This window comes from Rattus norvegicus, chromosome 3 (genome assembly GCF_021556685.1).
Source record: "Rattus norvegicus strain SHRSP/BbbUtx chromosome 3, alternate assembly SHRSP_T2T, whole genome shotgun sequence".
NCBI classification, from domain to species: domain Eukaryota; kingdom Metazoa; phylum Chordata; class Mammalia; order Rodentia; family Muridae; genus Rattus; species Rattus norvegicus.
Genome location: NC_141536.1, coordinates 87,963,635 through 87,990,729, shown reverse-complemented (window position 1 = coordinate 87,990,729; position 27,095 = coordinate 87,963,635). Strand labels below are relative to the sequence as shown.

Below are 27,095 nucleotides of genomic sequence, written 5' to 3'. Positions count from 1 at the left end.
TATTCCCTGCCAAGGGTATTCTTGTTCCCCTTTTACAGAAGGAGTGAAGCATTCACATTTTGGTCATGAAAGACCCCCGAAGGGAGCCCCCCACTCAAGTCTCGGGAAAGACGCGCACCCAGTAGGACACAGACACCGACCTGCTGTAATCACACGAGGAAGATTTATTGTGAGCGAGATGAAACGAGAGCTCAGGCCAGCATGCTGGGGTCGAGACTCATACACCACACAGGGAGTAGAGGAGTTCGACCCCGACCTGAATTTTCACAGAGCTTATAAAGGAAAAAACCACAAACCAGGGGGATCAAGAGGGAGGGAGGAGGGGAATTCCAAAACCATAAACTGCCCATACAATTTAGGACTTTGTGACATTGTGATTAGGGGTAGTGACATTTTACAGGGCCATTGGACCATTGTGGCCGGAGGCTATGGGTCATTGTGGCTGTTCCAGGAAACCTTTCATGCAAGAATGTTCCGGGAACCATTGTACAGCAAGGGAGGGGCGAAAAGTTCATGTTCTCACAGACCCTACCTCTTCTTTTTGGGTAGCTAGGCGGCTTATTATTAATTTTTAATCCTTCATTCCCCACTTCTTCTTTTTTTGTTAATAGTTCTAATCCTAGAACTTCATGGAGAACTCAGCTTCATCTAGCATAACAGCTTGGTATTGTAGTCTTAACATGAGGATTCTAACCTGGACACTATCCAAGCCTATCCACCAAGGTCATGACTAGCTTTTAGAACTTCTAAGCTTATACGGACTGTGATCCCTGAGGCACAGTCCCAAGAAGTGTTAAGAGTACTAACATATGCAATGTTACATCATTTGTAATGGAAATCAAGCCTATCCCACACCTATCTTGATAGAACCCAGGACAAACATGACTGAGTTTCCCTCTAGCTCTCAGCCCCAACAGCTAGTACATGGCTGGTGAGGGCTGAGAATTGACAGCTGTCAGGGTGGTCAGCAGCACCAGGTACGGTCCTTTCCAGCGAGGCTCGAGTGTCTGGACTCAGTGTAGCTGCAACCTGGAACTGATGGGATGTCTCAGGGGTCTCCGGGGCATAGGCTGCTGTCAGCTGTGAACAGATTTCTTTCTGTATCACCTGTAGGTCTTTTAGCCTGGCACACAAATCATTATTACTATGGCACTATGACATGTTGGTTCAGTAACATCATCTAATACAGTCAGGGGGGCTGAGGCCCCATATAAGATCTCAAAGGGGGTAAGGCTGAATCTGGAAGGGTATTTCTTGCTCTGAAGAGAGCAAGAGGGAAGGAGTGTCACCCAGTCTGTGCCAGTCTCCATGGTTAATTTGGTCAGGGTCTCTTTTAGAGTTCTATTTATTTACCCTACCTGTCCTGAACTTTGAGGTCTGTAAATACAATGTAATTTCCAATCGACCTCTAAATACTTGGGCCACACCCTGGCTTACCTTGGCAACGAAAGTAGGGCCATTGTCTGACCAGATTACCTTGGGCATTCCAAATCGGAGGAAGATTTCTTCCAGTATCTTCTTGATGATTGCAGAGGCCGTCTCTTGTTTGGTGAGGAAAGCTTCTATCTATTCCTGAAAAAGTATCTACAAGCACTAGGAGATACTTGTGATTATATTTTTCTGGTTTTATCTCAGTGAAGTTCACTTCGACTTTTCACCAAACTCTCTAGGTCTCTTTGCCCTGTTTGCTTGCTAAGCATTCACTTATTGACATACCTTATACTTTCTACTGTCTCTCTGGCTAAAATCTTAAAGTCTATTACATACACTTAACTACTTGGACAAACTTTTTATCTCCTAATTGAGTCCATTTCTGTATTTGGCAAAGTGAGTCTTTTCTTTGTTCTCTGGGAAGTATAGCTTTCCCCTCAATGTGCCATTGTCCTTTATCTTTTAAGCAATTTGGGCCTTTTCTAAGTGAGGCCATCCCTTAGTCCGATCCCAGTTCCCAGTGGCTGTCTCTTGCAGGCCTGCAACCAGGATGGGCTCCTGCATAACCATTTTTCGAGCCACTTTATCTGCTTCGTTATTGCCCCATGTCACTGAATCTCTTCCCTCCTGATATCCTGAGCAATGAATAGTACTCACAGTTGTTGGCTTCACCAGGGCATCCAAGAGATGGTAAAGGCATCTGCAGTGCTGATGTACTGGGGGGGGTAGAGGTTCAGCCATCCCAGATGACATTGTGTTGTCCACCATGGCAGCACCCACTTGTCTCTGACCTTCATTCATGAAGAGAACTGTTCCCGTCTGTGGACAAGGTCCTCGGCTTTCAGCAGGGGTCAATCAGCCAGTCGCAGAGGTCTTTCCTCCACCCATGGGCTTCTGCCAGTACTTGACACTCGTGCTGTGGTGGCTCCAGGTCCGGATTGGGCAGCAAGGTGACCAGATTGTCCCCAACCGGTGGAGAATCTAGTCCATGGCAGCTGACCAGTGGTCCCATCTTTTGGGACACTCTATTCAAAGGCAGAACATCAGCCACTCTATCACAGTTTAAGTCCTGGATTGGGTGATAATTGTTAGTGCCCGGCTGGCAGGAGTGATATGTTCCAAGTAGAACAGCGCTAAGCCATTCGTCTCCCAGCATCAGGTACTGGTGCACTGAGACAGGTCTTAAGCTCCGCATACACAGTCTGTAGATATGCATACACATGGCCTCACCCAGCCATTTCAGCCCACGCAAGCCATTTTGGAGAGCAATTTTCTCATGAGCAAGGGATAGGGGCAGTCAGGAATGACTATGAACTAGTGGGTTACCCGGCCCCCGCCAAGGTCCACTGTTCTTCGGGCAGTCCATAAGTATTGTTTGTTGCCAGTAGGCCCCTGTACCCAAGGTCTTTGGATACTGGCCCACTGGAGGGGGGCATAGGAGCACAGAGCATTGGGTCCCTGCATCCACACTTCCCTTCTATCTCTGTACATAGCCAGCACTCTAGGACCAAGAGGCTCTCCAGTGTCCCCTCTTGTTCTTTCTGGGGCAGTCCCTGACCCAGTGTCTTTTTTTTTTTTTCTTTGCATTAGGCACACTGATCTTTAGCCAGGAATTCTCTTCTGTTGCCAGGTACTGTCTTCCTAGGTTCCCTAACTACTGTGGCCAGTATATGTTCCTCTCTTGTCTTTTATCTCTCTTTAGCTCTCTAATTTCCTCTTCTTTTAGTCTCTTTTCTTCCCTAGCTTCCTGCTCTTTTTACCTTCTTTCTTTCTTTCTTTCTTTCTTTCTTTTTTTTTCTGTCTCTCTGCATCTTCTTCTACAGCTATTAGGTGCTGTCCACTTTTCTGCACAGACCCTGAACCATGCATCAACTTACAATAACTCTCTCAGCGACTTAGCTTAACCCTTCAAGTTTCTGTAACTTTCTCTTCATATCTTTTCCTTATCTTAGCCAGATTGGTGGGGCATTTTCCAGCCCCTAGGAGACCCACCCTTGGAGCCTGGGGGCAGACCTGGAGCACTCCCTACCTTCAGGGGTATGAAGAGAGCAGGCAGAAGTGAGGGCCTTCTATGCGTGTTGGAACCCTTTTTTTTTTTTTTTTTTCTGGCCTCTAGTAGGATTCCGTCTTTCCTCAGTGGTAAAGAAGACCTGTAACAGTTACTAACAAGCATATCAAATGGGATGGTGAGAAAACAAGAGAATCTTGAGAATAGAGTCTACCGAAGAGGGCAAACAGCATTTAGTCACACAGCTAAACCAGGAGGCCTTTCTTGGAACAAAAAGGCCATTGTCAGTGTCAGCTCCATGGCTTTGCCTCTCAAGAGAACCAGCCTCCAAATGACACTAGGCTTCTAGTAACAACTAATAACAAAAGGATGGAGAGATGGTTAGAACCTGGGTGCTAGATGCCAGGGGGCTGATAAAAGAATTGTAACCAGTTCACCTGGGGCTATCAGGACCTCAGTAGTAGCCCTTTACCAAACTGTCTCACTGGGTTTAAAGGCCCATGGAAAAGAAAACATTAATCCTGACCTTGGCTACCTCCAAGTAATTTAGTGCTGGAGACTGACTCCTCCCTTGGAATAAAGACAGCAGATAAGGCAGGCTTCCTTAAAGAACTTCTCTAAATGAGTGCTCTCCTACTGTGAGCAAATGTCAGAAATTCCTTTCCTATTCTTGTTTTCCTTATAGCCCCACCTAGCTCTCAGCCTTTTTAGATTATTCTTCCTGTAGCATTTCTAACACAGCCTGTCCCTTTTTTATAGCCTATTAACAGTATTTCTGATCTTTTAGGCAGCTACGCACTAAGTGTCATACCGGCTGAAACTCCGCCTTTAAGATTCTTTGCTCCCAAGCAAAATTTAAATCCTTTTCCAGCTTATCTCAGCTGTCCACCATGAGATTCCCAGAGATCGCGAACCAAGGTGTAGTAATTCACTAAGAAATCTCTCTATAGTGTTTCTTTTTACCTTAAGCCTTTTCCTTTTAAACAGCTCCTGAAGAGCCAGAAAAATTGGGTGAGACTTGAGAAGTCCCCATGCTCGCTGCAGCAGCTCCGCAGCTAATTTCGCTCCCCTCTACTGTGTGCTGCGAGCACAAGCACAGATAAAACACTATTTTAAAAATTAACTTTGGCTATCAACCAACACACCGCCACTAGAGCGGGGTCCATAAGATTAAGTTTCTTACTAAGCATTAAGGGGACCAAGTAAAACTCTTCGATGAACAAAGCAAACAGTTTCATGATTTCAAACACAGTCGTCAGTCCAAGATTTTAAACACGGTCGTCAGTCCAAATTCAAACACGAAACAAAAGTCAAAAAAACACTGGACAATACCACAGAAAACAATCCAGACAAATAAGACCAAGACAAAGCATCCTATAACCAATTTCCACAGATGCCTGGTACCTTCAGTACCTGGCCCAAACTGCAGCTTAACCTTAGCTGCTTCCGGGATACCAAACACAGAAACAGAATACAGACAACAGACACTAACACATCTAAGCACACTTGTCCGTGCCTATACTTAAATAGGCAGCCGAACTCGACCTCCAAAGTCACAGTCAGATCTTTTTGACTGTCCGTTGCGGGGTCCTCCCGACAAAATTCGGCTCGAGGAACGTCTCTCACGCGTCCCAGAGCCAGGACCCAACAAAGGCTGACTCGTGGAACGTCTCTCACGAGTCCCAGAGCCTGCGCGATTGGGGCGTCCCCCGGTGCGCTTTCTAAAAAGGAAAAAAAGAAAGAAAAAGACTATTCGGAGTAGGAATCCTTCATCTACTCACAGGCGCCATTTCGGGGTGGGGAACCTTCTTCCACCCGTGCACAGGGCAGGAAACCTTCTTCTGCCCAGACAGTGCACTAAGACTCTCGTGCACAGGGCAGGAATCCTTCATCTGCCCAGACAGTGCACTAAGACCTTAAACCGGTACCGAAAAACACAGACTACAGGACTTAATTCACACACACTCACACACACGAGCACAAACAAAAGAGAAAAAAAAAAAAACAAAACAAAACCGACGTCGACTTCGTGTCGACCAGAGGCACTGAAACTGATCGGCAGGTCGCAGACCTTGCCTAACAAACCGGTCGTCAAGGAGTAAAGTCTCCTCTGGACCTATCAGATGGGGTTCACCAGGCGTCCCTGGTCCCCCCTTGTCCTCCTGGGACGTCTCCCAGGGCGAACGGACGGTGGGTACCTGGACACGTCTATCCCTATCCACCCCGCTCTCCTTCCTGGAGCGCGGTCTCACTGAGCGTCCGCAAAACCGAAACAGCGATCGCACCAGATTCCCAGACAGAACATAGACACAGACCCAGACACAGCGCTGAGATAAAACAGAGAATCTTACCTCCAAGTGGGTCTAGGACCCCTGGGTGGTCGCGCAGATCCCGGACGAGCCCCCAAATGAAAGACCCCCGAAGGGAGCCCCCCACTCAAGTCTCGGGAAAGACGCGCACCCAGTAGGACACAGACACCGACCTGCTGTAATCACACGAGGAAGATTTATTGTGAGCGAGATGAAACGAGAGCTCAGGCCAGCATGCTGGGGTCGAGACTCATACACCACACAGGGAGTAGAGGAGTTCGACCCCGACCTGAATTTTCACAGAGCTTATAAAGGAAAAAACCACAAACCAGGGGGATCAAGAGGGAGGGAGGAGGGGAATTCCAAAACCATAAACTGCCCATACAATTTAGGACTTTGTGACATTGTGATTAGGGGTAGTGACATTTTACAGGGCCATTGGACCATTGTGGCCGGAGGCTATGGGTCATTGTGGCTGTTCCAGGAAACCTTTCATGCAAGAATGTTCCAGGAACCATTGTACAGCAAGGGAGGGGCGAAAAGTTCATGTTCTCACAGACCCTACCTCTTCTTTTTGGGTAGCTAGGCGGCTTATTATTAATTTTTAATCCTTCAGTCATCCTTCTTGAGTTTCATGTGTTCTGTACATCTAGAGTAATTCGAGCATTTGGACTAATATCCACTTATCAATGAATGCATACCATGTGTGTTTTTCTGTGATTGGGTTACCTCACTCAGGATGATATTTTCCAGTTCCATCCATTTGCCTATGAATTTCATAAAGTCATTGTTTTTGATAGCTGAGTAATATTCCATTGTGTAGATGTACCACATTTTCTGTATTTATTCCTGTGTTGAAGGGCATCTGGTTCTTTCCAGCTTCTGACTATTATAAATAAGGCTGCTATGAACATAGTAGAACATGTGTCTTTGTTCTATGTTGGGGCATCTTTTGGGTATATGCCCAGGAGGGGTACAGCTGGGTCCTCAGGTAGTTCAATGTCCAACTTTCTGAGGAATCTCCAGACTGATTTCCAGAATGGTTGTACCAGTGTGCAATCCCACCAACAATGGAGGAGTGTTCCTCTTCCTCCACATCCTCGCCAGCATCTGCTGTCGCCTGAGTTTTTTTTTTTTTTTTCTTTTTTTTTTTCTTTTCTTTTTTTCAGAGCTGGGGACCGAACCCAGGGCCTTGCGCTTGCTAGGCAAGCGCTCTACCACTGAGCTAAATCCCCAACCCCCTGAGTTTTTGATCTTAGCCATTCTGACTGATGTGAGGTGGAATCTCAGGGTTGTTTTGATTTGCATTTCCCTCATGACAAAAGATATTCTTCTTAATCCTTGTGACTGGAAGGAAAGTATGGAACATAGAGTGATAACTATTACTGAAAACTCTTGAGCTTATTTACAGTTTTCCAGAACTTTCACAAACTAGTAAATTAACGTGCATATGATACAGTCTCAGAATTTAGTTCAGTTGACTCTAATTATGCTCGAAAATGTAATTATCCTGTATAATAGAGATAGGATTACTTCAAATGCATGTTGTTAATGTGCCGATCATGAACAAAAACAGTGCATGTGAATGTGATAAGGGTCATGGTCTGAAAGACCATTGGAATAGTCTTCAATGCTTTCTTCCAAAAAAAATTAATTAAAAAAAGTATAGGTATGAAAACAGAAATAATTAAAGACAGAAGAAAGTTGTGATGTGGTGGTTTCTTGGCCCATGGGAAGTGACACTATTAGGAGGTGTGGCCTTGTTGGACAAAGTGTGTCACAGTGTAGGCAAGCTTTGAGGTCTTTGGTCAAGCTCTACTCAGTGTGGAAGAGAAACTCTGTCTTGAGTGCCTTTGGATAAAGATGTAGAACTCTTGGCTCCTCCAGCACCATGTCTGCCATATTCCTACTATAATGGCTGATTAAGCTCCTCTTAAAGCCTTCCACTGCTTTCAAAATCCTAAGTTCCAAAACTACAATCCTCCAAACAAAAAAATAGTCAGGCCTATCACAGTAATACCCTAATCCCTGGTACCAATTTCTGTCTTATTTAGGGTTTCATTGCTGTGAAGAGACACCATGACCAAGGAAACTCTTATAAAGGATAATATTTAATTGGGGATGATTTACGGTTTTAGGGATTCAGTCTATTATCATCATGGTGTATCTCTAGATGAGCATGGCAGCATCCAGGCAGATATGATGCAGGAATAACTGAGAGCGCTTCGTTGATCCAAATGTAGCCAGGCAGAGAGAATCTCTTCTATACTGTGTGGAGCCTGAGCATAGAGCCTCAGAGCCTTCCCACACAGTGACACACTTTCTCCCATAAGGCCACACCTTCTCATAGTGCCACTTCTCATGGGCCAAGCACATTCAAACTACCACAATAGATATAGAAACTGAAATAATTAAAGACGGAAGAAAGTTGTGACTGTCATCCAAAATCTCATGAGCTTTCTATCATACTTTTCATCAGGCTGAATAACAGATTTCATCAAATGCCCAACCTGTGTGGCACAGTGCTAGCTAGATACTGGATCTTAGGAGAAAATAAAACCACATACAATCCTTGTGGGCATTGATCTCTTTACTATATTAGCCTATGGTCTTCTCTGCATTTCTTTCCTTCTATTAGCTCAAAACTCTGCAAACCTAAAGAATCATCAAACTACTAGGAAGACCGATGTCACATGCAGCTACAAGTAGAAATCCTCTAGCAAGATTGAGACTGATTTTAAATTGAGCTGTTAACTTGACCTTCTAAACTCAGCTCCATGTGCCAGTGTTAAATTTGGCAAATGCTGCCTATTTCCCTGACTCTTGGGGTTTCACAAACCCCATGATATGATTAAAACTAAGCGTGTCCTGTGATAATAAGGTGTGGGTTTTTTGTTTACCCTAGCATTTCCATATATGATCAGTAGGTTCCTTTCCCACAACACGCTCTTGATAAATAGTGCGTCTCTAGCTGAGCTGTGGACATGCTGCTCATTCTCCACTGCATGTTGCTAATCCAGGAAGAGGGCGTAAAGATTTAATGACCTCACCTTCATACTTTTAAATCCTACTGCCCATTGCTTCAAAATACTTTTATACTACTTCACTGCTATTATTATTTCTTTCCTACACAAATGAAGATGTAAATGTCAAATGCACATATAATGAACATATAGTAAAGCTACTGTACATTCCTGGAAGAAGGTAACCTAGAAAAGACTGCTGAGACTTTTTAAAAATCATTTTTATTTTTTTGAAAGACAATTTCCATAATTTCTTAATCAACTCTTCTTTATCTTTAAAAGACAATTCCCATAAGTTTGTTTTAAAATATCATAAATAGGACTCATCATCTTCATTTTAGTTAACATTGTAATCTCTTTTTTCTATTTGTTTTGAGTTTTTTGGTGTTATGAAATGGGATCTTGCTCTGTAATAGCCCAGGTTGGCCTTGAACTCAGGATCCTTCTGCTACAGCCTCCCAAATGCTGGGAGTATCCTGCCACACCTGCTCTCCTCTCGTGTTTTTGACAGTAGCATAGCTCTGATGCTACTGAATCCCAGACATGTAGCATGCTAGCTAGCACAAAGGTATTCAGATGTTGGTTAAATGAGTGAATGCACAAAAGCAGCAAGGCCCATTACTGAATGTAAAGCAGCAGTCTACTGTGGTATTTTTTTAAGTTTAAAGTCAGTGTTTTAAAATAGGATTATCCTTTGGTTACATGATAGTACTCTTGTACATCTGGAAGATGTCAAGGATATCTTACATGGACAGGAGCCCCCAAAAAAAGTATTCTGCAAACTATCAAATGCTGCATCTGTTGAATAGTCTTGGGTTTTGTTTATTTGTTTGTTTTTCACTAAAGGTCATGAAAATACTACTTAGTGAGTCAGAAAGTCCCTTAATATGGCTAGGCTTCAATGACAAATAGATTTTTTTAAAGATTTATTTTATGTATATGAGTATAATGTAGCTAGCTGTTTTCAGACACACCAGAAAAGGACATCAGACCCCATTACAGATGGTTGTGAGCTACCATTGCTGGGACTTGAACTCAGGACCTCTGGAAGAACAGTCAGTGCTCTTAACTGCGAGCCATCTCCATGTGAGACCGTGAAAGGTAGCCTGGTTCCTGTTTGAGCTAAGCCTAGAGACCCCTGTGGCCCTGAAGGGACTCCTGGGAAACCAGGCCCCTGTCACTAGCTACAGCCCTCCATAGATTTGTGGCTAGTAATCATGTGGTCCTGTAGGCTCAAAACAGATTTCCATTATAATGAGGTACCTAAAGGCCAATGAACTTCCTTTATCTGATATATTTACTCTCAGGTCTACCCTGAGAAGTAGGGTATGGCTTTACTCATCTATTTTCTTCCATGACAGTAATCTCCTTAGAACCATGGACTGTCTTTTTTCATCAGGCCATCTGTGGGGAGCCTACAGAGCCACCATCTAATCTCCCATAGAAGAACTCGCTGTGGGAGCAACAGGAGCTCCCTCTTTCTGCCTTGGCCTTGGGCTAGATTCAGCCCACGGGTTCCAAATCTGTTCTCAGCTCTTACTCAGCTTCTAGCAGTGCCTGGATGCACAAAAGCCTGAGAACCGGGCGGCCTGGCCTCCTTGCAGGCCCAGGGACTCCCGAGCCATCTCTGGCTATGTCCTGTGCCTCAGACTGTGCTTCCCCACCCCTGGAGCAGTATCCTGCATCTTCCCTAAGGCCACGACACCCACCAGGTGCCAGTGTGGGGTAAGCCTGGTCAACTTTCAGCATCCTGCCAACCCAAGCAGTCAAGCCCTGTGGTGGAGCAGATGCTGGACCCAACAAACCTATATCTCTCCAGCCTGAAAAATAGATTTTTATACCAAGATCTCAGTTTTCTGAATTGCAGGCCAACAACCAGATAGTGAGACCAGAAAGGCCTAAGTAGAACTTGCCTGCCTTCTATCTGTCATATTTAGAGGCATTAGTAGTTCCTTTGTATATATTAAGATAATACATGTAAAAGGTTATATATGAGAAAAACCATCAGAAACAATATATACTATACCCTTTGAAATGTAAATTACTAAACAGAAAATAATATTCAATGATAAGTCAAGTTGTCTGCCTAATTGATATGTTTATCCTCAAGTCTTTTTGTCATGGTATCTGTGAAGACATAATTATATCGAAAACCTCAGATTGAAATATTTAAACAAACACCAAAATTCACAATGAGAATTATCAAAAGAGAAGCAAGGAATGACCTTGATACATAACTGTTACAGTTTACAGGGTGTCCACAAACATGTCAGTCATGAGAAGTGCTTTTACTGTCAGTGTAGTAGGCAGGGGATTAAATTGAATGAAGAGTAGCTTGTCCAGGTTTGCTCAGCTGGAGCTGCAAGTTGAGAGGACTTAAAAGGGCTGCTTCTTGTTCCTTCTTACATGTCTTTGTTCTCAGAGCTTGGTTTCTTCAAAACATGACCCTGTTTCCTTCTCTTCCCAAATGCTTTTATCCTTGACTCTCTTTTCTTAGAAAATGGTAACATGTGTCTCGGGGTAGCAGTCATCTTCATCATCTCTGTTTTCTTAGCATCCCATACCTAATTGATAGACCCTGGTAGGTTTATCCTCAAGCATCTGCCAAATCCAAAAACTGTCACCACCTCTAGGTTTCCTTCATTGTCCAGGATACATAACTTCTCTCCGAGAATTCTGCTGCTCTTGCCAGTCTTTCTCACCTTCTCCATCTAATTCTTCACATAGAAGGTATAGGAAACTTCAGGTGCTGAGAACAGCATGTACTATGGAGTCGTTGGCATACACACCCAGCTTTGCTTTAGAGTTACCCAGAGAAAAAATCGACTGTAAAGTCCCAGGTGTCATTCTGCCCACCATCTCACCCTCATGCCAGCCGTTTGCACTACTGTACACTTTAAGCCACACTCATGTCTTACCTCCTCTTCCACAGATGAGGAATTCTTTCTTACATCCTGACCTGTGTGCCTGAATGGTTGGTTATCCCTGGATGTTCACACCCTTTGTTCACTTCCTTTATCCAGGCCTCTTCTTAGGGCTTTATTCCGTATCCTGCTTTAGTTTTGTAAAAACCTGGTGCCACATAAAAATGTGTTCTATATTTGACTATTCTCTTCATTCTTGGTCAGGAAAGAATGGTTGTGGTTGTTTTTGGTTGTTTTTTTTTTTTTTTATTGGCCTTTTGATCAATGTGCTATATAGAACATTATAGACACTCATTTTATTTTTGAATGAATAAGTATCTTTCCAGATCTTATTTTGGAAGTAGAGTTAAGAACCTTGGTTTGGAATACAAAGACATTGAGTTTGCTTGATTAGAATCAGTCATCATACTAAGATATATCCCTTCAGCTGTTACTATGAGCCTGCTTCTGTTGTCCAAAAACTGTAGGTAGCAAAGTGCTAGCAGTTAGGAACAAGGAATTAAATGTGTGAATGTATGAGGTTTGGGGAAATAGTAAGATGTTTTAGATATGGAGGAGAAAATGTTGGTGTGACTCAGCCTGTACTCCCTTTAGAAAGCATTGTAAGGGAAAATCCCTCAAATCTATTTCATCAGCAACATTGTACTCAATACTTAGGAATCAACGGGCAGAGGTTCTGCTCAGACTGTGTCATAATCTCAGTTTAGGGCCTTTACTCATCCTTAGAGTAACAACTCAAGAGCTGCCTCTGCCCTATGGTTAGTTAGTATCCAAATGGTTGGAAGAAATACTTATGCACCATAATTACTGCTAAAAGTCAAATAATTTTAAAACACTTTAGACTGTTCACTTGGGGAGGACTGTCATGATAGTAAAGTATGTTCTTTGTTTTTTGTTTCAGATAAATTCTAGATTGTGCATACATAAACAAATAACACTATCATTACTTCAAATCAGATCTGTACTGTTGCTCTTTTGAAAGATATGTAGCTACCAAACTAACTTGAAGAAACTGCTCTTCCTGTTGTAAGCACCATGTTTCACATACTGCAAAACTCCCTTCAGAGACATCTACCCTTTGTCGTTCCCCTATGGTGAACTTATAACCCTATAGTGGCCTTAGTGGATTCAGTCCTGTAGGGCTCTGGCACCGAGGTTCTCTTCACAGCATCTCTGGCCCTAAATGTGTGTGGTTTTGGGCAAGGGGGAGAGAACTCAGGCAGGGAGGGAGAACAGCTTTCACCACCCCCACTGTCGGTCCTTCTTTCCGCCCACTTCGGTTGCCAGCAGGAGACAGACTAGCAGGTGAGGTGTGCAGGGGAGCTTCTGGCGGTGATTTCAGGGAGAGCAAATCTCTTCCCCAAGCAATGATGTTACAGTTCTTATAACAGAAGCTCTCAGATGATGGACTAATTTCTGCACACCTTTAATTCTGAACACGGCACTTAAATACAGTTTTTTGGATGGGTCAGTGTCTGACACCAGGTACTTCCTATTGTTTTGGCCTGAGAGCTTGGGAAGACCTCATCTATATATTCAGAGGCATGGTCCTGTTTCTCTGTCCTGTTTCACTTCAGCCTAAGTGACCTGTGGTCACGTTCTCACTTGTGGAGGAGGGTCTGTCTCAAACCTCTTTACAGGGGTTTGTGAAGGGCTGCAGCTAGTGAGGCCCTGATCTGGAAGTCTGGGAATGAGCCTGCCATCCCTTTGAGCGTCTCTCGGGGTTCAGTCTGTCTCTACCAGCACTCAGGGTACCTTTCACTGCCCGCTGCCCCATATAGTCCCTCTTTTCCCCATACCTTATCTAAGAAGCCAACTGCTTATTCTTTGACTAATGTATGTACTTACTTAGAAACATTTCATTCTCAGTAGAAACTGGTGCAGTATAAGTTCTGACTTCCGTAAGTTGTGTGATACTGGTAGCATATATTTTGCAACAATGAGTTTCTCCCCACAAATAAGTAAGACCTAATCATAAATGTGCTTTGGTTTATACTAAACAAAGATAAAGGGTTGATTTCTTCATGAGGTAAAAGGACTGGACCATTCCAAGAGCCTTGCCTGCTGCTCCCCTCCACTCCCCTCTCCTTTCCTCTCCCCTCGGGTTGATGAGTACAGATTGGGGAAATGCTATTATCTGCTTCTGGAGGTAGCCTAATAGATGAGACAAGTCAGTGTAGCAGAAGCATGTCAATAAAGCAGCTCTGAGGCTGAAGGTATTTGTGTCTGAACATCTGTATCTTTTTCCTTTGTTACTCCTTCCTTCCTTATTTCCTTCCTTCCTTCTTTCCTTTTTATTAAATTAGTTTTTCCACAACCAAAATAAGTAAAATTCCGCAACAGAATTAGAGCTAGAAAAACACTGAGAGTAAGTACATAAAATGTATTATGATACATTAATTTTTGTTTGTGTGACTTCGTGAGGTGTCAGGTTCCCTGGAACTGGAATAATAGATAGTTGTGAGTTGTCTTGTAGATGCTAGGAATTAAACCCAGGTCCTTTGTAAGAACAGCCAGGGCTATAATGTGCTGAGCCATCTCTGCAGCCTGAACGTATAAAGTTCACTGTGATGTTCCACAGCTTCTGTTCTGAAGGGCAATTCTAATTGCATATAAGCCCATTGAGTTGTATGCTCTTTGGGTCTGCCTAATTTTAGTGTGTGATTAACTCTTAGTTGAAAAGGTCTGATCTCATATTTTTATTATCATATATACTGATAATTATAATAATTGCTTTTATGCCATTTTTAAATTTTATATAGTAGAATATAATATTTTAATAAGCTGCAGTCCACCCATATCCATTTAGTAATAAGTTCATGTAAAGTATTCAACTATGTATTGTTCCTTTTTCTTGCCATTGCATTTGTGTTATATTTCCCTCACAAAAATTTATCCTGATAAATGTTTGCAAAATTCAAAAATTTTTATTTTATAAGTATGTACTCTATTTTAACTTTTTTCCTGAACTGAGTCAAATTACAGTCATTAATTCTTTATCAAAATATCAAGAAGTGAAATAGAACATTATACCCCTTTGGCAATAGTAATTAGTAAAATTATAACACAATTTGTTCATTCGGGTCTACTAAATGTCTAGTAAATGCCAACAATTTTACCTGTGAAGACTTGCTTGGGTCTTAAGACTTTGAATTAAACATGTTTTTCTTTTTATTGGTATTAACTAATTTTTGGTGTTGTGTCAGAGAAAAGCATGGTAATATTTTAATTAAATTAAAGGGAAGTTAGTTATTGTATGCAATGGGGAAATCGTCCTTATATGACTCAAAAAAACATTCTGATTCTAGTACAGCATCAGTGGCTGGGGGCCATTTCAGCTGGTTCTTACTATAGAGCTCTGCTGTTGGGAGACTTCGGTGCCTTTGTTTTACCCATCCCAGACCTTTCCTTCAAGGTTGCCTCTTTAATTCATTTTTTGGACTCCCACTTTGATCTCTATTGTTAACTTACCTTCAGTGTCACATTCTTTGTGTGCTATGCATGCTCCTGCATACAAGAATTCGAGTCCTTTGATTTTTCTTTCTCTCTGCAGTGTGTAGTAGATCTGTTTAAGGTGAGTGAGCCCTTTCTGCCATGGTCCTGATAGAAAAATGACTCCTTAGTCCATGGCTGTTTCTTAGAAAGTGGTGAGCATGGCCTTTATAGCAACAATGAAAAGAAGGGTGGAGTTAAATGAAGATCATGGCCTGAGTAAGCTTAGCAGGGGCACTGTTTAGTTAAAAACATTCAGGAAAGTCCTTGGAATTCTTTAGGCCTGAGTTTAAACATTTAGAAAATGAGAGTCCTGAATTTGATGTGCTCCTAAAACTTCCTTCTAACCCTCTCAATGTATTTCTAAAATGTCTGTTTCTGGAGATCACAGACTAATAGAAGGGGCACTGCTGGAAAGGAAGGTTAGTTTGGAAACAAAAGTTGTTAATAACAGCTCCATTTTGTATTTGTCCGAGTGCATTGGTGTACGTGGCCTTCCAAGTTTGCTCAGCTTTCTCCCCAACTTTCTTCTAGGCTGTATTATGAATCCAAATACAGAATTGATCCTTCATCTGCAAGGTCAGATCTTTGGAAACATACAGTGCCATGAAGTCATGAATTAATGTAGCCTTCTGTACAACATTTCTCCAGCATCTTTTGATATCCTGGTGTCATTATATGTTCCCACCAGTATACTTTGCAGTATCATAACGTCTTTATAAATGCCAGCCCCGAGGTCTACAGAGAAATCTTATTTTTCCCTATTGCCACATCTCTACATAATCAGAAACTCTGCCAAGTCTTTGTTCTTCTGAAGGGCGTGCTTCTGTCTTTCTTTTATCCTTTATTTGGTGCTTCTCTTAGGAAAAGAAGTAACTTGCCTGATTAGTGAGAAGCACATTAGTTACAAGGGAAATTTGAACTCTGGTCCATAATGAAGAAAGCACTTTTCTAAGTTCTTTGTGGGCATCAGGTTTCACTGTGTGAAGGAGAGAGGTTCCCCAGTATTTATCGTTCTAACTCTAAAAAGAGCATCAACGTGGTTGAAATAAATGTGTGTTCTAAGAAGTCATAATTTACACTGAGGCTTTCTCAATCTTGAAGTTATTTTGTCTGTTCTTCTCTATGCTTTCTGTAGAATCTGATAGGACCAAAAAGCTTAGTTTCCTTTTAACCATCTACCCTTTTAGTTGCTCTCATGTCTCCTGTTTGTTGTTGTGTTAGTCAGAAGCAATTTAATGGTTTAAAAACAACAGAAACGCCCCCTTAAAACAGATTAAATAACACAGGTGAGGTGAGCAGTATGGAAAAGTGTTATTCATCTAACTGAAGAGGTGTTTATTTGCTGAGGGTAGTGGAGTCCGGATAGAATAAGAGACAGTTTTTTGGTTTTCGGGTTTTTTTCCAGTTTCCTTTTTTGCTTTCTTCACTTTTTGCTTTGCTTCTTTAATGCATTGTCCTCACAACAGAAGAGCCTTCTCTGCTTCCTTGCCCAAGCACCACTTTGGCCTCAGCTCTACAGGAATTCTGTGATGCAGGGTTTACTTTACTGCTTTACAGGATTTACTGCTGTCTTCAGAGAAAGCACAGCAAAACCATTTGAGTGTTGGTTAACTTTCCCTGTGTTAGTCATAGCCAGTTCAGGATATTATAGTTAAATGAAGGATCCTTGTTCCCTAATACAGGAAACAGGGTGGATTCATGCCTCACTGATGGTGTTATAATGTGTTATATAATGCCATGATAAATCTTATCAGATAACTTTGGCGATATTGAATCACTTTATTATGAATTTAACTGTTAGTAAATACTAACTGTTGTGATAGAGATGGAAATATTTGGTTTCTGGCTATCAGCATGAGCAGGTAAGAAATAACTCTTCTGATATCTGCTCACCTAATAAGGCATGGCTTTCAGTAAGACTCAACAACTAAGTTTCTGCTTCTTCAGCTCTAACTCGTGCTGTCATCAACCACTGGACTACCCTGAATAAAGATGTAATAGAAGGTGATGTGTGTTCCCCATCATCATGGTTCTGTGTGTTATAGAATTTTCATTTTATTCGTGAGCCAGAACTATTTTAACAATAAGAATAATATTAAGCAGGGTGTTATCAAGGTGCTTCCTTGAGTTAGGATGAGAGGAATAAAAGCATGGAGGCTAATATTTACTTGAATGGAGATAGGAGCAAAGAAAAGACTTGTAATCATCCAAGGCTCTCCTCCTCCATCCCTCAGATTTCTTTTGCAATTGATAATCCTTGATGCTGCTGCTCTGTTCCAGGAGGGAGAATCAGGAAGGAGGTTAGAGGCACTGACAGTTCTGTTTCTCTACTGTGCTTGGAATAATGGAGAAACATTCTCATAAACAGTCTCTGTGTTTGTGAAAGGAGGACATTAACATATATATACATGTGCAAATACACAAATACATATACCCAAGATTTGTTAGTTGGAGAAAGACAATTTAGTACAGTCCAGACAGCATGGCCTTTGAAATTAAGATAAAAGTCAAAAGTCATACCATTTTCTAATGGATATAACCTTGGTAACTTTGTTGACCTGTGTGTGACCTTCAGGTTTTCTACCTGTACTGTGCAGGAACAAGGCTCAACACTCATATATTCAATAAGTGATGGATACAGTTAGAATTATATAGGCTCCTGATGATCCTGGCCCTGAGAACTTTCACCCAGGTAGAGGTAGTGAAATGGTGGGTAGCTGCAGGGGACATTTTAGTAATTGACAGTAGGAAAACTTCTCAAACTATAATCAGTCTAAGATGTTGCTTACTGTGCTGCACTGTAGTACTTTCTGGACCATAGTCTATAGTCTGTGAGTTCTGATGAAAGGTGACCTATAAAGGCCTACCACATAAGATGTTTTAAAGGAAGTTTAAGTGAAGAATGAAAATTAAAAGCTCAGTGATTCATTTTAGGTGGCCCAAAGAGAGCATTTAACACAGATTCAAGCTTTGAGCATAGGCACAGAACAGAATTTAACGAAGTCTTACTGTTAATATCCTGATAATGGCAGGCACCCTGCAAAGTAGCTTGTCTCCTTGATTTCATTTTACTACCCAGGAAAATCCTATGATGTAGTTGAAATTACTTAAGAAGCTGCATACTTTATTGAAGGTCACTATAGTGACCATCTTGGTTGTCAACTTGACACACCTGAGAAAAGGAAATCTCCATTGAGTAATTGCTTCCATCAGATTGGCCAGTAGGCATATCTGTGTGACATTTTCTTGATTGATAATTGATGTGGGTGGGCCTAACCCACTGTGGGTATCATATCAGTAAGTGATAGACACAGTTAGAAGGCAGATGGACCTTGGAGCCAGAGAAACCTCCTATGGTTTCTGCTTTGTCTCCTGCCTAAGTTCCTGCCTTGGCTTTCCTCAGTGATGTCAGATGGGATCCCCCCCATGACCACACCTGCCCTTCCTACGCACACACAGAGCACAAGTGCTCATGGTCATAGTTTTTATTCACAGCAACAGAAATCACACTAGAACAGTCACACAGTAAAGGCTAGGATTGAAACCGTCTCTTAAAGTATAAATCTTAGAGTACATATTTTCCACTATACTGCTATTAGATCACTGAGCCCACTTGCCTAATTCAATAAATATAATTTCCAAATTGCAAGATAGAAATAAAATCTATGATGTATTTTCAGTAATCTAAAACTTTAATGAAAAAATCTTAACATTAAGCTGTACTCATGAATAAAAATGCCACCTTTATTTGTTTAGGATAAAGTTAGTAATAATACTTTTCTCCTATGAAGACCTGATTAATATATCTAATTATTCGTCAAATATATTCCTATAATTATAGTCAATTAATATATTTAATTCTTATATAGAAGCTAATTAACTACTTGAAATGCTTTTGTTAGAAGATTAAGACTGTCATGCATTGCCTGTTACTCTCTTTGCAGTGTGGTAAGTAAGAATTTACCTCACAAAACTAAGAATTCCAAAATCTGAAGTCCATTGAGGGTAAGTGAGGGCCCTTGAATATAAAGGATTATGAACTAGGTCTAAAGAGGTGGCTCAGCAGTTAACAGCACTTGCTGCTCTTGCAGAGGACCAGAGTTCTGTGCCCCACACTTAAAATTGGACAGCGACCACCTGTACCTCCTGCTCCATGATATCTGACACCCTCATGTATATCAACACACATGCACTCAAATACATACGAAAATATTTTTAAATTTATGAGATACTAATTGAATTTTAAGACTGCAAACTTAAGTCATTAATCAAATCTGTCCTAAAGGTATGTTTTGTCTGCCTTGAATAGTTTTAAATTTTCAGATCAGCATTTAAAATCCAAATTTTAAATACTTCATTGTACCACAGTCTTTTTTAACCCAGTTCATTTACTAATTCTACCTGTCATAAGATAGAATCTTCCAACCTAAGGAAAGTCATAATCTAGTTGATTGTTTTTTTAAGTTAATTTCTTATGAATATATATTCAACTTTATTGCGGTATACTTCTTTTTTTTTTTTGGAGCTGAGGATCGAACCCAGGGCCTTGAGCTTGCTAGGCAAGTGCTCTACCACTGAGCTAAATCCTCAACCCCTGCGGTATACTTCTAAAATATAATTTTACTTCCATAAATTACAATACCAGTCAGTACACACATGCATCAAATACAATAAACATTTGTTATAAGATAAAACAAAATGCAGTTTTTATTCTATTTTTGTTTTTTGGTTTTTGGTTTTTTTTTGCTGATTCAATAGTGCTTTTGAGTCTAATGATTAAAATTTGGCATTCTCAAAGGTAAAGTGGTTCCCATGAATGAGAACTTTTAGCCATCAACATTGAATCCGTCCTAGAGAGGGGCAAAGCAAAGCTTCTCCTGTACTTCTGAGAACCAAGATTCATGACATTATCATATTACAGTATTCTTTGATTATTGTTTTTCTGCTGCAAAATAATAACATCTAATGGTATTATAGAGTATTTGTCTTATTTTTATTGGATTTTATGTATTTACATTTCAAATGTTATCCCCTTTCCCAGTTCCCCCCTTCACCTACTCCCTGTCTCCCTGCTTCTGTGAAGATGCTCTCCCTTCCACCTCAACACCCTGGCATTTCCCTACAATGGGGAAATAAGCCTTCACGGGACCAAGGGATTCTCCTCCTATTGATGCCAGACAATGCCGTCTTGTGCTACATATGCAGCTGGATTATTTTTAATTTAAGAAAGTATCTAACATCCTTATAGGTACCAAGGCATGTTCAGAACTTACTTGCTAGAATGTAGTCATTAATAGCATAGGATTTGGTATCACAAAGGCCTAATTAAGCCAAGTGTGGTGGAGTGAAGTGCCTATACACATAGCACTTGGAAAGGATGAGGCAGAAGAATTACAAATTTGAGACCAGTTTGCAAGACCTAGAAATTAGAGAGGGAGACGGAGAGGGAAAGCACTTTCTTAATTAAGAAGGTAGTTTATATAAGCTTTTCAGCCTTAGGTTTCTTGTCTATAGGTTGGAGATATTCTTAGTAATAATGATTACCATTTAATAACTGCTCAGGGCTTGGTAACTTACCACTAGGTCTACACATGCAATTGGCATTTATTTAGTACTTACTGATGAACAAATGAATAAAAAGAATGAAATGAATGTAAGGTATTGAGTTTTTTCCAAAGGGCTGTGACAAGTATTCTCTCCAGCAGGCCTTGAGGCTTTGAATGCTCTGGTTCGATAAAAACCAAAGGAGTCATGTTTTGGAAGCATCAACACAGTTCTCTAGAATGGATCTGTGTCCTTACTGTAGTGGGTGCATTAGCCATTTAAAATAAATGAGCGGCTCTTCTACGTAAGAACAGAGACAACACGGAACTGCTGTGCAGCGCTCGAGCTTCACTCGACCTACTTAAAGAACTACCCTTTCCCGTTCCGGCCTGAGTGAAGCAGGCTGGTGGGCCAGTGATACCCAGGAATTAAGAAGTTTTTGGAACCCGGGAGGTCGCAGACGACTGCTCTGTGGCTGTTATCATGCCACAGAATGAATATATTGAATTGCACCACAAGCGATATGGATATCGTTTGGACTACCATGAGAAAAAGAAAGAAGGTCTGGAGGCCCATGAACGTTCAAAGAAAGCAAAAAAAAAAAAAAAAGATCGGCCTGAAGGCTAAGCTCTATCATAAACAGTGCCATGCCGAGAAAATACAAATGAAAAAGACCATTAAGATGCATGAAAAGAGAAACATCAAGCAGAAGGATGACGAGAAGACTCCATAGGGAGCAGTTCCTGTCTACCTGCTGGACAGAGAGGGGCAGTCAAGAGCAAAAGTATTTTCCAACATGATTAAGCAGAAACAGAAAAGACAGGAAAATGGGAGGTCCCTCTACCCAAAGTTCGTGCCCAAGGAGAAACAGAAGTATTGAAAGTTATTTGAACAGGAAAAATAAAAAAGAAGGCATGGAAGAGAATGGTTACAAAAGTCTGCTTTGTTGGTGATGGTTTTACAAGAAAACCAACTAAATATGAAAGGTTCATTAGGCCAATGGGTCTACGTTTCAAAAAAGCCCATGTCACACACCCTGAGCTGAAAACTACCTTTTGCCTGCCTATACTCGGTATGAAAAACAATCCCTCATCCCCATTATATACAACCCGGGTGTGATCACCAAAGGTACAGTCATTGAAGTGAATGTGAGCGAGCTGAGCCTTGTGACACAAGGAGGCAAGGTGATTTGAAGAATGTGTGCTCAAGTTACCAATAATCCTGAAAATGATGGGTACATAAATGCAGTCTTGCTGGTTTGACAGTGACGTCATACAAGTCATTCCACTCACTATGGAAGGCTACAGTGTCAGGAAAACACCATCGCAGTGATCTTTCTGAACTACCAATCAGCCTTACCCCATGTGCAGTCATCAAGAAGTAGTTATTAGATTGTAAAGGAAAATAAAACACTGCCCAATTTTAAAAAAAATTAAATAAATGAGCATCAAGTAAGAAGTGAAAAGTAAATCATGTTTTAGGGCAGACACATGCTCAGGGTCTTGAAAATGTACTCAAGTCTTGGCCTGTGGGCTCAACTTCATGACAACTTGATGTTATTGCTTTACACAATGGTTCTCAATCTGTGGATCATGACCCCTATGGGGTTACAGATGAGATAGTTACATTATGATTTATGGCACTAGCAAAATTACAGTTATAAAGTAGCAATGAAATGATCACCACAACATGAACGGAAGGTTGAGAATCAAAGCTCTAAAATATCAGGACATTTACTAAGGAGACTTGAAATGGGTAAAATATTAGACCACTTTGCTGGGAGACCTACACTGCTTCCTCAAAGCAAAGAATTAGCCAACTGTCATATCCTGTTTCATGATCCTCTGAACCAGTTTTCTCATAGAGATGAAACTAAAGCTCTATTCTAGTTGCTATGCATTTTGTAAGGACTGGACCAGGACTTTTGCTTTTTCCTCAACACCACATAGCCTCCCAGAGTGTACCTCATTGCTCATAGCATGCACCAATTCATCAACTCCAATCCCTCCTCTAAGAGGAGACCAAGATCATCAGATTAGGTGTACTAAGTGAATACATGAGGTACTTTTTTTTCTTGTTTTCAAGTCATATTTTTTAGGCGTTTGAACACAGCCCTTGATGCCAAGATGCCAGATAAATATATCTTTATCTTTGGTAGAATCTTATTCTACTGGAAAAAGAGACATAAAAAGAAGAAAAGGAAAAGAAAAACCTAACAAAGCTGATCATAGTGACACATACCTATAGTACTAGGACTAAGGAAGTAGAAGCAGGAGGAAGATTAGAGCCAGCCTGGACTACATACACACTGAGACTCTGTCCTGGAAAAGCAAAGTAAAACTAACCACTAAATAAAAAACTCATTTCAGATGGAAATGTTATAGAGAATATGAGCCAAAGAGAAGTGAGTCAGAAGCATGGGGGAGCAAGCTGCTATAGATACAGTGAGGAAAATGCTCAAAGGATTGAAGGAGGCTTGTGAGTGGAAAGCTGACTAAACCAAGGAGCTAGCCAAGCCACAACGAATAGAAGAGGTGGATGTGGAGCTTCAGTTAAAGAGCACAGAGCTCCAGTCCTACATGAGACCACTACATGTTTAGACTTCTTTTTCCTGCTCTCATGTGTTTTTAATAACTATGGAACGTGTTTCCAACATATCTTAATTACAATATAGTCATACATCAGCAACATGGAACCCTTCTGAGAAACGTGTGATTAGTCATTGTGTAAATGTATAAAATGAACTTTTAAACAGCTGTGATATCATTAAGCAGTATAATATACCACTTGCATACGTAATGGTTCTGTTGACCAGTGTGTCATTCATTGTGCATTCAGTATTACATTATTTAGTGTTATTATTTTGGGGGTATTTTGGAAAGAAAGCTAATGATCTTACTCTAAGAAGGGGCAATTTATAAATCCCAGAGACAAGCTGACTTGTGAGCGGGTGAGAGCATCAGAGTTTATGTTGTTTTCTGTCAGAGAACTACCTAACTTTATGTGCATCCTGAGTTGTAGACCACAGAAGGAATGGTCAGTACTTGATGCAACAGGAAGTTTCCAGTCTTGATCACTAGAATGGAACTTGGACACCTCAGAAGGGAACTGCTGAGTGATGTGAACATGTGTTTTGGTGCCAAGTAAGATTACTACCAAGAAAGAAGGAAAACAAAAAATAGTAAATAGCCAAGAAAGAAATAAAACTATTTTGTGTAAATAAGAGTAGATTAAGTATATGGTATAAAATACTTTGAGGAATGGAGAAAAAGGCATGAACTCACTGAATCACGTGAAGTAACTATTAAAATGCTAAAGACAACAGTACTGTCTTTACCCATGCTTTTCTCAACTCAGAGGCAGGATAAGGAAGCTATAACTTAAAATGCAGGTAACTTTGAATACAATGATATCAAATCAGAGTTCCAGAAAACAGATTGAAATACAATTCAAATGTGTATAGAAAGTTGACTCTATTGGTAAAATATATACTTTCATGAAGACTCAAATTTGATGCCCAGAGCCCATGTAGAAATGTCAGGTGCGGTTTACAATTTTAACCCCAGCTCTGAGGAGGAGAGACCTGAAGATTCCCTGGGGCTCACAGACCACCCAGCCTAGCCTATACACAGTGACCTCCAGAGTAGTGAGACCCTGTCTCAAAAAACACAAGTAAAAGAAGGTGGATGAGATCTGAAGAATAAAACCTGTGTCCATACAAAAAGAATATTATGTAAGTTAGTGATCATTGCCAACGACCAGCCTTGACCATGTCCCAGTTCTGACAGGAAGGGTGTTTGGGAGCATCAGAAAGAAACAACTCAAGGTCAAAGTGTTGGTCCAAGCTGGCAGTCTGTGTTCTGTCAAGATGGCTCCCTAGACAGCTCTCTATAGATAGGGCTTGGCTCTGTAGTTTGCTTGAGACAGCTTTTCAGACTCAGACTCACTCTCTCTCTCTCTCTCTCTCTCTCTCTCTCTCTCTCTCTCTCTCTCTCTCCCCCTCCCTCCCCTCCCCTCCCCCTCTTTCCCTCCCTCCCCGTGTGTGTGTGTGTGTGTGTGTGTGTGTGTGTGTGTGTGTTCTGCTCAAGACAGCCTTTTCTTGCTATTCTTAAAAAACTCTCTTGTTGAGACACCAAGTTTTCTGCACAAGACAGCTCTCCCTGCTAGTAAAATTATGAAAGCTCTCTAGATAGCTCATGGGTTTTCTGACCAAAGTCAGAAAAGCTGCTATAAAAAATTGTTGAATTTTTCAATCAAGTCAGAAATCCTGTTAGAAAAATTCTAAAAGTAATTCTTGGGTTTTCCAATCAAAATAAAAAATAAAATTTCTAAAAGCCCTGTGTTCACTCTTTAAGACAGCCTTCTCTGGATAGCTGCTAGAAAACATTTTTAAACAGTTGTATTCGCTCTCTAAGAAGTTCTTGGGATTTCCTACCAAGGACAGAAATCCAATTAGAAAAAATTCTAAAAGAGCTTTGTTCTCTCTCTAGAGATCTCCAGACAGTTCAGCTCTCCTTAGACAAAAAAAAAAAAAAAAAAAAAAATTCTAAAAGAGAACCACTATGGCACTCTGCTAGCTCATGCAGACCAAAAGTTCAGTTTTTTATTTACATATCAATTCAGTTATTTATCTAACTTCCCTCTAGACCGTGCCACAAATCAACATTCCATGACCATAGCCCCTTGATATTTAGGAAGAGACAGCAAGCAATAAAAGCACAGACAGCAAAATAGCAAGACCGGACCCTGCCATGGAATTAACCACTCCTACCAAGCCTGGACCTAACTCACTATGTCCCAGACTGATCTTGAACTCAGGAATCTGCCTGCATTTGCATCTCTGCCTATCTCAGTATCTTTCTGACAAGCTGGCTCATAGCATAGCAGCCTCTGTTTCTTTCTATCTGTGAAGCTCCTTATACAGTTTATATTGCATCCTTATATTTTTGCATAGTTGAGAAATTATATATTTTCCAATTCGTGTTTTAGAGTTTTTATCCACAGCCTTTAGGACTGTCCTAAAAGTCTCAATGTTTACCATTTTGCTACAGATACAGACACACTCTCACCTCTTAGACTTGTACTATTTCTAACTAGCATGGAATCATTAACATTAACAGGGAGGGCATTCATTCCTTAGAGGTTTGTGAAAATATGTTCATTATTATACAAACGAGCCTTATGCCCACAGCAGCCATCTATACTTGTAGCGGCCTGTACCCTGTTAGCTCTGTTCCAGGGGCAAGAGCCATGTCATTCTACCCCACCAAGGCCTTGCCAGCAGGTTTAAAACCAAGGAAAGAAAAATCTTGGCAAAGAAAATATAAAGCCAAGTGTATGCCTTTGATTCTTCTGAGTACTTTCTGTGTCAGAGGCAGTTGCAAGAGTTGATCTTGCTTCAGTCATATGAGTCCTAGATCAAACTCAGGCAGCGTTGACATCAAGCTCCTTTACTCAGTCATCAGCAAACCTTAGGATTCCTTTTTTTTTTTTTTTTTTTTTTTTTTATGACTGAAAAGGGGCTGCAGCTTAAGATATTGTAGTCAGGCTCAAGCATGATGAAAGGACCATGTCTCTGTTAATCAAGGAAGTACACACTTTCCCAAGAGCATACTTAATAACCCTACTACCAAACCAGATTTTTTTCTATAATACACATTGCAGTAGGATTGCATGATGAATGTTAACTGCAGTGTAGGATACATATGCAAATACTCTTTAGTAGAATGAGCTGGGAACAACTACCAAGTCAATGAGTATGTAATATCTGACGAATATAAAATAGACTTTGTTTGCTGCTCATAGTAAGCTTGTGTGTTAGAAAGTGGGGGGTTTATTAATTCCACTTCATTTGGAGAAGTGATGCTGAAATCATAGTGTCACACACTTAGGAGTAGCAAAAACAAAAGGATTTTATTGATTATTTGTATGCCTACTATGCATTGCATGCTAAGCACTTTATCTATGTTGTTCTTTCCTCCCTTCCTGGGGCTGGTGGGAAGGGATTCAGCTCTCCTTATTTTGTAGATGTATCTGAATAACAGAAGTATAGACAAGTAGTAATGTAATTTGCCAGGTATCACAAAACTGGATGGGATGGAGCAGAAACAGAATTCAGACTTTATTAGTGCCAGCCTGGTGCTTTTCAAGCCTCTTCTACTTTTTATCTATCAAGACTTTGTCCCTGTGTATCTAGGAATGTACCATGCCACTGACATTGCCCAGAGCCCTTGTAGTTCTCTGCTCCTGTTTCTCCTTTTAATTTATGTAACCTATCCTGTTTCTTCATTATTGTTTTTATGAACACAGAATCTAGCAACACATTATTTTAAATGTTCTATCATTATGAATACATTTCCTT

At 40.9% G+C, this 27,095-nt stretch overlaps 1 protein-coding gene, 1 non-coding gene and 1 pseudogene across 4 annotated transcripts in view; 2 read left to right on the top strand and 1 right to left on the bottom strand.

Annotated features, from left to right (window-relative positions):
• Trim44 (tripartite motif-containing 44) overlaps positions 1 to 27,095 on the top strand; it is a 135,586-nt gene that overhangs the window by 83,204 nt on the left and 25,287 nt on the right.
• LOC147995605 (ribosome biogenesis protein NSA2 homolog pseudogene) lies at positions 16,790 to 22,055 on the top strand (annotated as a pseudogene). The gene has a single exon (XR_015684516.1). The product of XR_015684516.1 is annotated as a ribosome biogenesis protein NSA2 homolog pseudogene (transcript).
• Positions 25,156 to 25,219, bottom strand: LOC120101996 (U7 small nuclear RNA). Its single transcript, XR_015685083.1, has one exon. It is a non-coding gene; the product is annotated as a U7 small nuclear RNA (small nuclear RNA).